This window comes from Humulus lupulus, chromosome X, assembly GCF_963169125.1.
Source record: "Humulus lupulus chromosome X, drHumLupu1.1, whole genome shotgun sequence".
Lineage (NCBI taxonomy): Eukaryota > Viridiplantae > Streptophyta > Magnoliopsida > Rosales > Cannabaceae > Humulus > Humulus lupulus.
Window position 1 is genome coordinate 49,750,583 of NC_084802.1, and position 16,249 is coordinate 49,766,831.

Below are 16,249 nucleotides of genomic sequence, written 5' to 3' on the forward strand. Positions count from 1 at the left end.
CAAGTAATAAAGTGATAAGTGAGTATCGTCTCCACAGGGATTGTGTTAGCAATAAATTGTGTAAAATCAACACTTAACGAATTGGAATAATGCAAATGATAATGGTTTGATTAAACCTAAAAGCTAAACAATAAAGTAAATAAAATAAACAAATGACTGAGAGAGCTAGACAATGATGATGAGCTAGAATAATTAATTCTTCCTAAAAATATAAATCTGATGTTAATCCAACAGTAATGTTGTGGAAAACTGGGAATAATTAATCTAGAATTCTAATTTAGTTCATAGGCTTTTGTCGAAGTCACTATGGTATCAATTCTCTAATTAAACTAACATATGTCTATGCAATCTAATTACAAGACTACATTCCCAAGCACCAATTACAAAATATTATGCAAGGTAACAATATATGTCTATATCGTTACAAAATTAAAATCAAAAGAAATTAATCTTGCATCATTCAAGTCTTATGTCTATTAATTATAACTCTTTTCAACAGCCACAATTAATCCAATTGCTCACTAAAGGTGTTCAAGCAATAGCAAGCACTAAGCATGAAAAATACCTTAATGAATAAAACCCAATTAGCATTTAACATCAATAACAAGTATCAAAATTACATGATAGAGTTCATCAATTATCCTAGCAATGAAAAGTTTATCTCATATTCAATATCTCAAAAACACCCAATACAAAATAAATCATAGTTTAGAAAATACAAGAAAAAGAATATAAAATGTTAAGGAGAAGGGTAAGAGAATCAAGCCAAAAAGATGTTCCCAAAATAACCCTCCTCTCTTGAATTCTTCATTTTCTTCTTCTTTTTCTATTGATTCATTCTCCTCCTTGTTCAATGATGGCTGCCTCTTTTTCTTCCTCTACTCTGTACGTGTCTCCCCCCAAATTGGGAATGAAGGTTATGATATATGATATTAGGGCATTCTCCACTTACCCCACGTGAGCTAGTTTTTTTTCCTTTTATTTTTTTTCTTGTCTTTTGCTATCATATGGATCAACTCATTTAAAGGCTCAAATCTCTTCATTTACTTTCCAGCCTAAGTCAAGTTAATTAAAAAATGTTGATTTATACTGGTGATGTGGCAGCTCCTCAGGCTGACCTAAAATAATTGCTTGCTGCCAGGACACAATGCTTGAACGTTGCTGCAGCATCCTGAGAATCCCACTTCAAAAATTATCATTTTAAATCACATTAGCTCATTTCCAATTCACTTAAATCTATCAAATTTATCATTTTCTTACTCATTTTACCTCATAAAACCAAAACTAACTTCTAATCACAGGTAAGAAGAAAATGTTAAATAACTCATCTTTTTAATCAAATTATAAGCTAAAAGTCTTAAAGACAACTCTATATTCTAGAGTTATCAAGGGCCAATAAAGATAATGGGGAAAATGTTAGAGTGGGAACATCTACTTTATTGAAAAGGCATAAAAACTACTCAAATTCAGGTATAGGAACGTGGGGTTCCAGAATTGGGGATTTTGTGTTTCTCCGAGTATCATAGATTAAAGAGATAAAATAATTTGGAAGAAAAAGGGAAATTGAACCCTAGATTCTTAAACCTTTGAGATTCTGGAAAGGAATTAGGCAAGTGGCCTATAAATTAACCTTACCCAAGCATGGGTTGAGGTTCATAGGGTGTTTCATATATTGGTGCTAAGGAAAGATGTGTCGAGTACTACACCTGTTTGGGTTAAAAGACTTTGGAATTACAGTGAGACTCATCATGTGAAGAGAATCGAGTGAGGATTCTGGATAGAAGGGATAGAGTCTTAAAGAATAAGACTGTCACCTTAGTGAGAGTATTAAAAAGAAATAACAAGGTAAAGAACAGGACTCCGAAGTTAGAGTCAGATATGCAGAACCAATATCTCGAGATGTTCAAGTAAATTTCGAGGATGAAATTTCTATAACGAGGGGATAGTTGTAACGTCCCAAAACTCCTAATAAGATTAAGTGTTTGAATTAGCATGCTGGGAGGGCACGTGGGATAAATATGTGGATTATATTTAGGCATTGAAAAATGGGGCTTTGGAGCGGGGCGTCTTTGCCCCAGAAAAATCGAGGTACAATTCGGGGCGGGGTTCTGATCCGACCCGACCTGCTATATATTAAAGCAGGTCAAGTTGGGTACTGACCCACCCCGATTTGTGCATACCTTGTTTCTTGAGTGTATACTAGAGATGCAGGTTGTTGGAAATGCCAAAGATTGCAGCACAACTGATAAGAAGATTTCTTGAATTTGAGTTGATTTCTGGAAAAGATGATCACCAATTTTCTTGCAAAAGTGACCAGATTTTCTTGAAGTGTTTTTTGCTTGAGATGAGTTCAGAAATAACTATTGTTGATCAAATGCTGAGGTGATCGTCGGAGATAGAAGTTTTCACCGGAGAAGGAACGTATAGCTGGAGGAGGAAGCCGGAGATGGAAGAAGAAATTGGAGAGAGTCACGACAAAGCAAAGGTAACGTAATCGTGTTGAGTTTGATTGTTTATGAGGAGATTTGATTGTTTATTATGATTCTACCCCTGCTTGGGCTGATATGTTTTTGTTTAAATTTTAATTACCATGTGTAGTTAGTTTTCCCATAAATTAAGCTTTTGTTGATTAAATTTTTCCATACAAATTAGGGAAAGTTTAATTCCCATATTTTTGCACAATAATAGCTAAAAATCCATATTTATGAAAAAAAATCCCAAGTTTAAATTCCTCTCTTGTGGGTGGTTCCACTTGTGAATGCCCATTTTCTTTACATGACTATAGTAGGCCTAATCAATTAATAACAAATAATAAGACGAATGTTTAAATTCCTGTCTTTTGAATCTTGTATGGAAGTATGGGAGCCTTAGTAGTGGGAACGACATACTGGACTCAGTCATCCTCCATACAAGCCCAATTGTAAAGCATATTTGCCTGAGTTGGACTTAATTGTATAGGTTCATTATAATACCTAAATATTGATTAGCAACAAATTAATTCTAATTTAATTGAATTTATTTCAATGTGACACTTTAGAATTAATAGAAAATTATAGGACTTTGGTTTTAAAATTTTAATTATTTAACAATTTTTTGGAGAAATGTAGTCATTAATTTTCGAAAAATAATAAAAATACTATTTTAATTAAATAATGAGCTTATTTTAATAATTAATATTCAATCTCCACCATTAGTTTAACAAGGTCAATAGCTTAAGGGGGCCTCGAGACGCTTTGATTCATCACCCTACGGAAGGTATTCATTAGTTATTTTTATAAGGTTAGATTTTGAAAGATAGATAATTATAGGTCAAAATTATACTAGACTCACCCCTACGGTGACTACTAGAACTAAATATATTGATTATCGAAATCGTAGGTCTGGCTCATAAAATAAGAGATTTTGTTTTCTTATTTTGATCGAATAGTAAGATGTTAATAATGGTGTCCATTATTAAATGAGTTTACAACTCTATTTAACTAATGATATTTTTTGGACTCTTGCCAACCGGGACAACGATATCATAGAATAGTTAAAAACCTAAAGAAATAGAGATATGATATTTTTTTTGGTATTTTTTTTTTCCATATCTTACATATTTATGGTATATATTGTGTTATTTCTTGAAATTAGAGTGAATAGAAGTTTTATTGAGCAAATGTGATTGATTTCTATTTTAATGATAATATGTAGTTTTAAGTAGGGTTGTGCCTACTCCCATCCTTTCTCAACTTTCGATGGAGAAAATCAATGGAGAAAACTTCCTTAAGTGGAAGCAGAGCATCAACATAGTGTTGATTGGTGGCAACTCCAAGTTTGTCATGACTGAGGAATCCCTAGAAATTCCAGCTGAAGGAGTTACCAAGTTTGTAAGAGACAAATATGAGCGTTGGTAGATGGCTAATAACAAGGCATGATACTACATGTTGACTAGTATGGTCGACACTATCAAGACAAAGACGGAAAATGTCGAGACGGCCTACGAAATCATGGATCAGCTCCAAGACATGTTCGGCACAAAGTCTGTGCAGACTCGTTTTGAGGCCACCAAGAAATATGTCAATGGTCAAATGACACCGTCTCAGCACGTTCATGATCACCTGATCAAGAAGACCAACTACTTTCAGAAAGCTGAACTGTGTGGAGCAATTATATATGTGGAGACTCGAGTCGGCTTAATCCTTAACAATGTCTCTCCAGCTTTCCTGTCGTTCACTATAACCTATGTGATGAATAAACTCAACTATGGTCTGACACAGCTAATGAATGAGCTTCAAACTTTTGAGTCTATCATGGGCGAACCAAGTAAGGGAGGATAAAAGAAGACTATTGTTGCTGCTGCTGATCCAGCTAGAGCTTCAGCTAACCAAGCTTCGTCTTCAAAAGCTAAAAACAAGAGGAAATATGGAAAAACCAACAACCCTAGGCCTACAAAGGCTGCAAAGACGAGCACACAACCAAGTGCACAGACGCCTGAGGGGATGAAAAAGAAAAACAAGAAAGGTAAAGGTAAGTGATTTTACTGCAAAGAGAAGGGGCATTGGATTCAAGATTGCCCCAAGTTTCTAGTAGCAAAAAACAAAGGTAATGATTATAGTTCATATATCTTAGAAACATGAGTTTTACAGAATGATTATAGTTCATCTGTTTGGATTATTGATTCTAGATCTACTAACCATGTTTGTAACTCTTTACAACTTCTTGAATCATGGGAGGAAGTGGATGAAGGCTGCTTAAAGCTTAAAGTTGGGAACAGAGCTTTCGTTACGGTCCAAGCTAGAGGAAGTGCTCGCCTGAAGTTTGGAAATAAATATTTAATTTTGAAAGATGTATTTTTTATTCTGAATTTTAGTATAAATTTAATTTCAATTTCCATGTTGCAATTAGAACAATTTGTTATGACTTTCACAAGTTTTATTTCTTTCAATGGATCACAATTGTGTATTGCATGTTTGGAAAATGGGCTTTATATTTTGCGACCTAACAAACCCCTCTCTCTTAACAATGATTTATTTAAAGTAGCTAAACCTAGGACCAATAAACGTCAAAAGACGATAACAATAACATGGCATATTTATGGAACTTAAGACTAGGTCACATTGGCTATGATAGAATTCAAAGACATACAAAGGACATGCCTTTAAAGGAACTCACCTTAGATGAACTACCTGTCTATGAATCTTATCTAGAAGGAAAACTGACCAAGCGTCCATTCTTTGCAAATAGAGATATGTAATGACCCAACTATTTCTAAGACCTTGGACAATTAAAACTACTAGACATAGCTATTATTCTAAGAAAACATACATACAAAATAATCATAACTTTATTAAAACCCCAAAAATAATATTGTGCAAATTAAAAAATAGAATGTAAAATATGGTATGGGTACCCATTGTTTAGTAAAACATAACATAAACTTTAAATACTAGTTGCGTAATTACATCAAAACATAATTTTAAAGACATAAAATAAATAACGTCGTCCTCGATCAACACGCAGTACATTGAATTCATTCATCCTTGTAACATTCCTTGGTATTTGCATGACACTCACCAAGATGTTTCTTTTGGCACTTAGAGCACTGTGGGTATTTTACATAACCCCACTTACTACCTCCATTGTTTGTTTGTGCTCTTTTATCGTTGACAGATTGCTTGTTGTCAGGATGCCTTCTCTTCTGACCATTATTGTTGTTGGACTGATGGTTGTTGTGGTTGTTGTTCCGACCATTCTGAAGTTGAATCTGCTGATTAGGCTCATGCTTACTAGCTTCCTCCTTACAAACATTCGCCTGAAGCCTTTCTACTTCTATAGCTGTTTCTAGAACATCGACATAAGTAGTATTTCTAGGGTTTGCAAGTTTAATCCCTAGCTCAATATTTGGTCTAAGTCCTCTAATAAACTTGGTAACCCTCAGAAAATCATTTGGAGCCAACTTTGGTGCAAACTTGGTTAATCTGTTGAACTGTCAAGCATACTCTGCTACCGTCAAGTTGCCCTGCTTCAGACTAGTGAACTCCTCGACCCTTGTGGCAATGACCACCGAGTTATAGTACTTTTTGTGGAACAACTCCACAAATCTGTTCCATGTCATGGTGGCGACATCGTGAGTCTGCTAAACTAAGTCCCACCATATTCTAGCATCCTTCTTAAGAAGAGACGAAACACAGGATATACGGTCCGCGTTGCCCAGATTCATGTGCGCTAGGTTTGGCTCTACATTTCTGAGTCACTCTTCTGCCTCAAAGGGGTTTTTTGTCCTTCAAAGTTTGGAGCTTGTTGCATATGAAACCGCTCGTAGATTGGCTCCATGTACTGAGCAGGGTATGGCGCATAGTTCACCATTGGTCATTCCCTATAAGGACCTACTTGTTGGGGTGCTGGAGCCATTTGCTGAGGCTGTGGTTGAGGCTAAGTCTGAGTCTGCGGCTGGGCCCGCTGTCGTTGTTGCTGCAGAAATTCCTCCACTTGCTGTCGTAGTTTGGCAATTTCTGCCATGTTGTCAATCGGCGGCGACGGCGGTGCATTTCAGTTAGCAGTAGCAGTGGTAGCATGCGCTCCCCTTTTGCGAACTGGAGGGGCTACGTTAGTTTCAAGAGTGACGTCGGAGGCATTAGCGTTGGTGCGTACAGACCTTCTGAGCGACATCTTCAGCAGAGTTCTAATAGTCGAGAAAAACATGTTAGAACTTACCCTAATAGGCTCTAAAACAAAACTTAATCTAAGCAAACATAACTCAGACCTATTAATAATGATTTCTTATGAAAAAAATTATATAAGCATTCTTTATAATTAGGGTGTGTTTCTATACTTAGAAAGATAAGCCATCTTTATTATTTTCTAAGTGTGTTTCTAATCATCCTATATGACTTGATTCTCAAGCTCAACACTCGTCGCTGTTCCAAAGTTAACCATATTGAAGGAGGGTTGGGATCAGTAAAATCGTTCGCACTACTATGGCCCCCTAACTCTCAATATAGAACCCGGTCCATTGATTTGTATCCACCCTCACCGAACTTGGTCATTATTTATTGAATTTATTATTTATTATTTATTATGATTGTAAAAAAAATCAAACTCATACATGTCATTAAAAAATAACAATGATATTTATTTGGAAAAAGGTTTTCACTATGTACAATCATAAATGCAAAGATAATAAATAAAATATATAAAGAAACTAATCTAATCTAAAAATCAGGATCTTCTACATCTGACACTTCATCTAACATTTCATCATTTATCTCCTTATAATCATCATTATCTTGAGCCTCAAAATTCCCTCGAGGAAGATTCGTAAAGATTCTATGTTTTTGCTCATTTGTGAATTGGAATTCCATCTTAGAGGTGAACCTAAGTATGAGAAAATAATATCTCATACCTACTGGTAATTCATCTTCATCATCTATACCCATATTTTTTCTAAAGCTGCAATTACAGTAGGATAATCTTTAAAAAGTCTAATCACTAAAACATATTGCTCCGTAGCTCTCATCATGATTTGCTTAGTTGTTTGGAGGTGACCTATCTCCCTGTGGAATAAGAGTAATCTCCGAGTGATTCTTTCTAGCACTCCTACTGAATTTCTTGGCTCTCTAATTCTTTTCAAGGCCTTAATGGCTCATATATCCTCATAGGTTAAGGCTTCATTCATTCTTAACTGAAAACATAAGGCTAAAACATTAGCTAAACACATAAACATAATAACTATAACATAAACTTACATTGGCAATTAGATTCGGAGCTTGAGCGTGTGTATTAAGGAGAAATTCATGCAAATGAACTTGGCTCTGATACCAACTATAATGACCCAACTATTTCTAAGACCTTGGACCATTAAAACTACTAGACATAGCTATTATTTTGGTAAAACATACATACAAAATAATCATAACTTTATTAAAACGCCAAAATAATATTGTGCAAATTATAAAATAGAATGTAAAATATGGTATAGGCACCCATTGTTTAATAAAACATAAAACATAAAATTTAAACACTAGTTGTGGAATTACATCAAAACATAATTTTAAAGACATAAAATAAATAACGTCGTCCTCGATCAAAACGCAGTCCATTAAATCCATTCATCCTTAACACATAAGCCAAGCTACCAAGAATCATTCCGCCTCCATAATCATTTTCCTGCATCACACTAAAAATAAAGGAGTGAGCCTAATGCCCAGCAAGGAAAATCTACTAACAACATACATCATAAATCAAAAGCATAAGACTATATCATAACCACATACTATAAAACATATATCATAACTATAACCCATGAAAATGGTAATCTTGGGGTTTGCTATCTAAGCAACTATAAGCCCCAAGGACTACAACACATATTCATATATATCATAACATAAACATATAATAACTTGAACATATCATAACATAACATATAAGCATATAAAATCTATCCTATTTTCCTTACCAAAAGCCGGGATATTTGGGAAAAAGAACGAGATTTAGAAACTCCTATAAACCAACAGTAGAAAATGTGAGAATCTCTAAAGAATAAAGATGAAATGAGAACTAAACCATCAAGAAGAAACTTACCAAGAAGGACCTTAAGTTTCAAGAACTTAAATACCTAATCAAGAATCAATAACAAGAGTTAGGATTTGAATAAAAGAAAACTAAAGAATTATATAGAACTAAACTTAGGAATAGAAATACTTTGAATGACCTTATGGATTGGTCTAAACCTCAATACCAAAATCACACTATTTCTCACTTCCCGAGTGTTTATAAAAGCTTAGAATGATAAAGCTTTAACCCAAAACCCAAGTGTATCTCTCTATAGTAACACTAGCACCTTGGAGGCTTTGATCAAATGCTTGAAGAATGAAGAAAATGGTTGAACACTCGGTCCTATTTATAGAGTCCAAGGAGTGAAACTAACCCCTTTTAATTTGAATAAAAAATTGATTATAAAATGAAAAAGATTTGAATTTTTGTTCAACTTACGCCCAGAACTCAGTCAAAGTCGTTCAAAGGCAGGTCTAAGTGGTTAAGGGTATTTTTAAATTCAAAATCACAAACTTATCAAAAATAATTACTAAGGGCGATATATCGCCCCCTATAGGCGATATATCGGCTCTACCCTAATCCTGAGCCCCCGTTCAAACGTTCGTGCAAAGTCAACGTGTTTTTCGTATCTTCCGTAGGTGATATATCAGCCCCTATGCTGCGATATATCAACATGCGTTGATATATTAAACACGTAATTGCACTTTTTCAGCATAATTTGAATTGGATAAACAGCTTTGACTGAGTCATAATATGACCCTAACAGCTGCTGGAAGGTTCTAGAGCGTCTAGATCTTTCTTTTTATTAAAACTATTCATCAAAAATACTTAATTCCTTAATAATCATGATTATGACAAGTGTCATGCTCTTAATGGTTCTATCTAATCCTTAGGTTATAATAAATATATATCTATAACCAGCAATATTAATTAAACCTTATGTTATAATTAATATTCTTAAACTATAGGTTAAACTTATAAAATCCATAACTATTGCTATGAGTTTCCAACTAAGTCCCGACTTAAACCAAAATCCACGGTAACTAAAATACTACTACTACTACTACTACTACCTAGCTAGCTAAGTAAACATTCTGGGACACTACCATTCTCCCCTACTACAAAGAATTTCGTCCCCAAAATTTACTTACCGAACAATTCTAGATACCAAGCTAACATGTCCTCCTCCAACTCCCACGTTGCCTCCCGTTCAGAACTATTACTCCATAGGACCTTGACTATCAGAATACTCTTCAACCCTAATTCCTTCATCCATCTATCTAGGATGCTAACCGATCGTTCCTCGTAACTCAAGTCTTTTTGGAGTGCTATCATATCATACTTGAGGACGTGAGACAGGTCTGACACATATGTACGCAGCATCGAGATGTGGAACACATTATGGCTATTTGCTAGAGCTGGCGGTAGGGCTTATCTATATGCAACTGTTCCCACCTTGTCCAATATCTCAAAAGGACCTATAAACCGGGGACTAAGCTTGCCCTTCTTCCCAAACCGCTTCACACCTGTCATAGGAGATATCTTTAAGAAGACTTGATCTCCGACTTTGAATTCCACATCAACTACTATTAATGATTACTCTAGATACTCATGTTTTTACATAATGCATAGGAAATGAGAAACATTTTCCAAGTTTTTGGAATTCCTAGCTATTGCTCATAACCAATTAGTAAAACAATAAAGATCTTGCGATCTGATAGGGGTTGAGAATATTTGGATATGCAGTTCAAAGTTCATTTAACTGAACTTGGTATTTTATCACAACTTACTGCCTTGGGTACTTTGCAACAAAATGGTGTAGCAGAACGCTGGAATAGAACTTTATTGGAAATGGTTAGGTGCGTGCTTAGTTACTCAACTCTACCAACTTCATTTTGGGGACGTGACATTGAAACTGTGAAGGTCATTCTAAATGTCGTACCATCGAAATCAATCCCCAAAATACATTTAGAACGCTGGAATGGTCGTGAACCTTGTTTACGTCATTTTAGAATCTGGGGATGTCCCACCCACATCTTGAGGAAAAAGGAAGGAAAGATAGAACCACGAACCAAATTTTTCATGTCTGTTGGCTATCCTAAAGGAACTTGGAATGGACTTTTCTAGAGTTATTCATAAAAGAAAGTATTTACTTCTACGAATGCTACATTTCTGAAAAATGACTATGTCTAAAACATCAAACCGTGCAACAAAGTAGTTTTAGAGGAGATGGTTGAAGAATTGACTCAAACCAATCTTCCATCATCAATGCGAGTTAATGATGAAATTCCCACTCTTCATGTCCAACCGACGCAAGTCGATGAAGAAAGTACCACTATTCCTAGGCAAATAGTCACGAAGCCTCGACATAGAGGGAAGGTTTCTAGGAACCCAGTTCGCTATGGTTTGGATGGTGAAACCAGTATGTTTATTGGTGACACTAGTGATGATGATCCATTGTCTTTCACAAAGGAAATGAAAAGCCTTGAAAAGGAACTATGGATCGAAGCCATGAAACAGGAAATGGAGTCCATGTAATCAAATTCCATCTGGGATCTTGTGGAAGCACCTAGTGACTTTAGGGCCATTGGGTGCAAGTGGATATACAAGAAGAAACGAGGTGTTGATGGAAATATTGAAACTTATACAGCTCGATTAGTGGCATAAGGTTATACCCAAAGAGAAGGTGTGGACTATGAGGAAAATTTTAGTCCATTAGCCATGCTCAAGTCCCTTCGCATCCTCCTATCCATAGCAGCCGCTCTTGACTATGAGATTCGAAAAATGGACGTCAAGAAAGCTTTTCTTAATGGGAAGCTTGACAACGTCATTTGTATGGATCATCTGTAACGCCCTGGCTACCCCAGAACAGTTACGGTGAATGGTGGACCAGAAATTTGACTTGTTACCTGAGTCCTTTGGTCAAAAACGTGCTCTAAGTGTAATTAACAGGTTAAGGTATTAAACCAATAAAAAGGTAATGGAGATTTTATTACAAATTGCTCTGCAGAGCTAAACAAAACATTTACAAGTGGTTCTCAGTACAAAATGGTCATTACTGTTTCAAATTTACAATCCCGCCGACCTAAGCGGCAAAAATAGGGTAAACCCCCTAGTTGCTCTGAGAACTCCTTGGCCGTGGTGGTCAAGCGGCCGCATATGTACACATCACCACTTCAGCTCTCCACTCAAGGCTAGGTGAGCTTTTCTTTCCCTTTACCTGCACCACATAGCACCCATGAGCCATAGCCCAGCAAGAAAACATAATACTCTACATGAACATTATCAAATGATTATCATTATAATCACACTGAACATAAAGCTTTCAAACAAGCGAATGAACATCACATGATTCTAGCGGGAGAGTGGCTGTTAGGTAAGCCACTAGCCTCCAAGCTCTTCTTTCTAGCGGGAGAGTGGCTGTTAAGTATGCCACTAGCCTCCAGGCTCTTCTTTCATTCATCGACCCTCAGGGTCGGTCAGGCATTAATGCTCCTTGAGTCATTCAATGCTAATAGTCGATTAGATCTAATCTCTGTTGGCTTGCGTGATTCACGCTAAGGCCGTTCTGACAGATAAGTCAGTGCTACCTGACCTGTGTCCAGTATCACTGCCGAACCTGACTAATGAGTCACGGCTTCACAGTTAACACTAACACTTTTGTCAATTCTGACTAAAGAGTCAGCACTACCTGACGTGTGTCCAGTACCACTGCCGAACCTGACTAATGAGTCACAGCTTCACAGTTGATACTAACACTTTTGTCATTTTTGTATTCAATCCATGTCCATATTCACTTCATGTCCATATTTATACAATCAACATGCCTCACAAATATCCATGCATGTCACACTTTGGGTGCAGTTTTCTTACCTTTGTTTCGAGCTAGAATAAGCAAAAGAACAACCTTTGAGAACGGTTTAGCTTTTAGTCCTTTAGCGGTTACCTAATCACAACACATATGGGATACCATCAATAATCAAGATAACCAAGGGTTCTCAAACCATTATCTAGCCTCCAAGAGATCAATCCAAACTAATCCAGGTAGTAAGGACACTCCCAAGACCTAAAACTAGGTTCCCGGGGTCAAAACGAGCAAACGGGGCGAAAACAGGGCAAGGGTTGTGGCCCTAGAACCTTGGGCCGTGGCCCCCAGGGTTCTCTGAGTCTAGGGCTGTGGCCTGGGCTGCGGCGCCCAGCAAGGCCAATTTCCTGACACCTGCTTCTTTCAACTAGGGCCGCGGCGCTCAAGAACAGGGCCGCGGCCCCCAACCCTGGGCCATTCCCAACCACGTTTCTAACACTCCAAAGCCTCCAAATACATACCTAAACATTCCCCAATCATCAAAACAAAGCTCCCAAGCTTCCCCATGCATCAAAACCCTCAAAACCCAAGGTTTAAATGGATCGAAAACTCAACAATTCGCAAAATCAATCCAAAGCTTAGAAACTCGAAAAAACTCAAAACTTAAACTTCGATTACCTTTAATTGGGTTGATTTCCGTCGAAACCTTCAGTTAAGAAGCTTCTAATCTTCCCTAGGATCGCTATGACTCGATCCTCACTCGATTCCGACTCCTAGAACTCAAGATTTCGTCAAATATGCTCCGGGTGGCGAAAATGAACTAACGAAGGAAAAAGAGAGGTTTTCTATCGTATGTTCTATCTGATAAGTTACTTCAACCTTAAGTAACCTCAAATAAAACCTAATGTTCGGGGTCCCGAAAACACCCCCGGGGACATTATAGTCAAAACGATCAGAATTTCATCCTGATCTCAAATATTCCCAACCTATCATCAAATGAACATTTCTATTACCCCAAAATTGACCCCGTTATGGTAAAACCACTAATCCACTAAAAATAACCGTCTCATGTCGCTTAGCTCGAATATATCTCCATAATAATAGAATCTCATTCACAAATCATATCATGCACCCAAATACACAAATTACCCTCAACGGGCCAAATTATCATCACATCCCTGTAATTGTAAATATGGACTCATATGCATGCATTTCACATCATATCATAATATAATCAACATATACATGCATTTAATCAATTAGTAACATAATTAAGCAAGTATGGCCCTCCCGGCCTACTATTCATGCCGATAAACACATCGGAGAATTCGGGGCATTACATCATCCATAAGGATTTAAAGTAGCTGGACAAGAAGGAAAAATTTTCAAGTGGAATAGGTCCATTTATGGACTTAAGCAAGCTTCTCATTTCTAGAACCTTAGGTTTGATGAAATAATCAAAACCTATGGCTTTGAACAAAATATTGATGAGCCTTGTGTTTACCAACCGAAGGCAAATCAAATAGTGGTATTCTTGGTTCTTTAATGTAGATGATATCTTACTCACTGGAAACAATGTTAAGAAATTGTCAGATGTGAAGAATTGGTTGAACACTTAATTCCAGATGAAGGATTTGGGTGAAGCAAGTTATGTTCTAGGTATCCAGATCATCAAGGATAGAAAGAACAGATTCTTAGCTCTATCTCAAGCAGCTTACATTGATAAAGTGCTTGAATGTTTCTCAATGACAAATTCCAAGAAAGGACGTCTACCGTCCCGCCATGGAATTCATCTTTAAAAGAAGCAATCTCCCTAGACTCCTGAAGAGGAAGATGCAATGAGAAAAGTTACGCATCTGAAGTTGAAAGTCTGATGTATGCTATGTTGTGTACTAGATCAGATATTTGCTATGCAATGGGAGTAGTGGGCTGGTATCAGTCAAACCTAGGACCGGAACATTGGATAGCCATTAAGCATATTCTTAAGTATTTAAGACGGACTAGGGATTATATGTTAGTCCACAAGGGTGGTGTTCTGAGCCTTGTAGGGTACACTGATTTAGATTTTCAGACTGATGTCGATGACAGGAAGTCTACTTCTGGAATGGTGTTTACTCTTGGGGGTGGAGCTGTGATATGGAGAAGCGTAAAGTAGTTTGCGATCTCAGATTCCCCTATGGAGGCTGAGTACATAGCTGCATCTGAAGCAACTAAAGAAATAGTTTGGCTAAAGAAGTTTTCTTCAGATCTTGGTGTTATTCCATATATGGATAAAGTGCTTGTATTGTTTTCTGACAATACATGAGCGATAGCCAACTCAAAATAACCTTGAAGTCACAAGAGGAGTAAGCATATAGAAAGGAAGTACCACATAATTCGAGAATATGTGGCCAGGGGAGATATGAAGGTTATGAAGATTTCATCTAAAGACAATCTTGCAGATCCATTTACAAAGACACTACTAGAAGCTAAATTTGATAAGCATATCAAGGAAATGAGATTAGTAGAATTAAGGCATTAGTTTCAATTAGTGCAAGTGGGAGTATGTTGGGGGTTTATGCCCTAATTAAAACCCAATTTCTTTGTAATCTCATTTTATTATCAATAAAGGAATAAAAATCATTTTTTGACTTGGTCAATCACTTTTCTCACATGTTCTATTTTCATGATTATTTGTTTAATATAAACTTCTATTAAATCCCGAGCATATAGATAATCATATTTATAGTGAAGTAATCACAGTGGAATATAAATATGATTTTATGTTCAAAATAAGTTAGTCCTAAGATTAGTCAGTGCATAGGATTTACACTAACTTGCCAATCTAGATTATAATCTACTTACACATTGTAGTGTTATGTTCTTTCCAGAACATTAGCAAAGTAGGTAAGATCAGATGTATTTGTTACATCGGACATGACCGATATTGACAGTAGATAGGACAAGTAAACATACCGTTATTATTTATTCTAGTCATATCATATAGGTTACCATAGGTCAATTCAATCTCAATTTTGAGTGGTTAGTATTCTAACTAATTGTATTATTTGAGTTCTTTGACTTGTTCATTGCAAGCTTACCCTACGGACTAGCCCATACTTACATCTTGGGAACTCGGTAGTATAATTGAGTGGGAGTGTTAATCATAGATATGAACATATATCTTATAATGAAGAAGTAAAACGATGGTTTCCTTTTAGTTTGGTTCAAGGGGCTAAATGATACAGATCTAATTTCAGTAATTAATATTACTTTACTAAAATATCATTTACAAGGAACTAAGTGTTTTGAGGATAAAATACAATGAGGTGTAAAATGGTATTCTTAGTCCCATCTCATTGAAAATCATCTATACAGGATTGAGTGGAAATTATGGTTGTAACAATGGACAATTAATAACGTATATATATTGCTTATATAGTATTCTATGAATTCAAGAGTGCAATTCTGAGTCTTTAGTGGAGTCACGAGGAACTAATAAATTAGTAAATTTATTTTTTAAATGCATGATAACTTATTAGAGCTTGATTTCATAGGCCTATGGTCCCCACTGTACCTTGGATAAAATCATCTTGATAGTCTCAATTAATTTATTTAATTATCAATTAGAATTATCAAAGTTGACCAGTTCAATTTCGGATAGTTTCACATAGTTATACAATTTAGAGAAGAAAAGAGATTTGATGACAGATTTATTAATTAAGACAAATTGGTGTCTAAATTTATAAATAATTTTAAATCAAGGTTAAAATTATAAATAATTAATTTGATAAAGGATATAAATAATTATTCTATAAATTAAATCAATAGAAAATAATACAGGCCTTGATTTTAAGTCCAATGAGCTTATATAATTAAATGGGAAATTTCACGAGCCTAACGCCCATGAGAATTTTGACCTAATGGCTG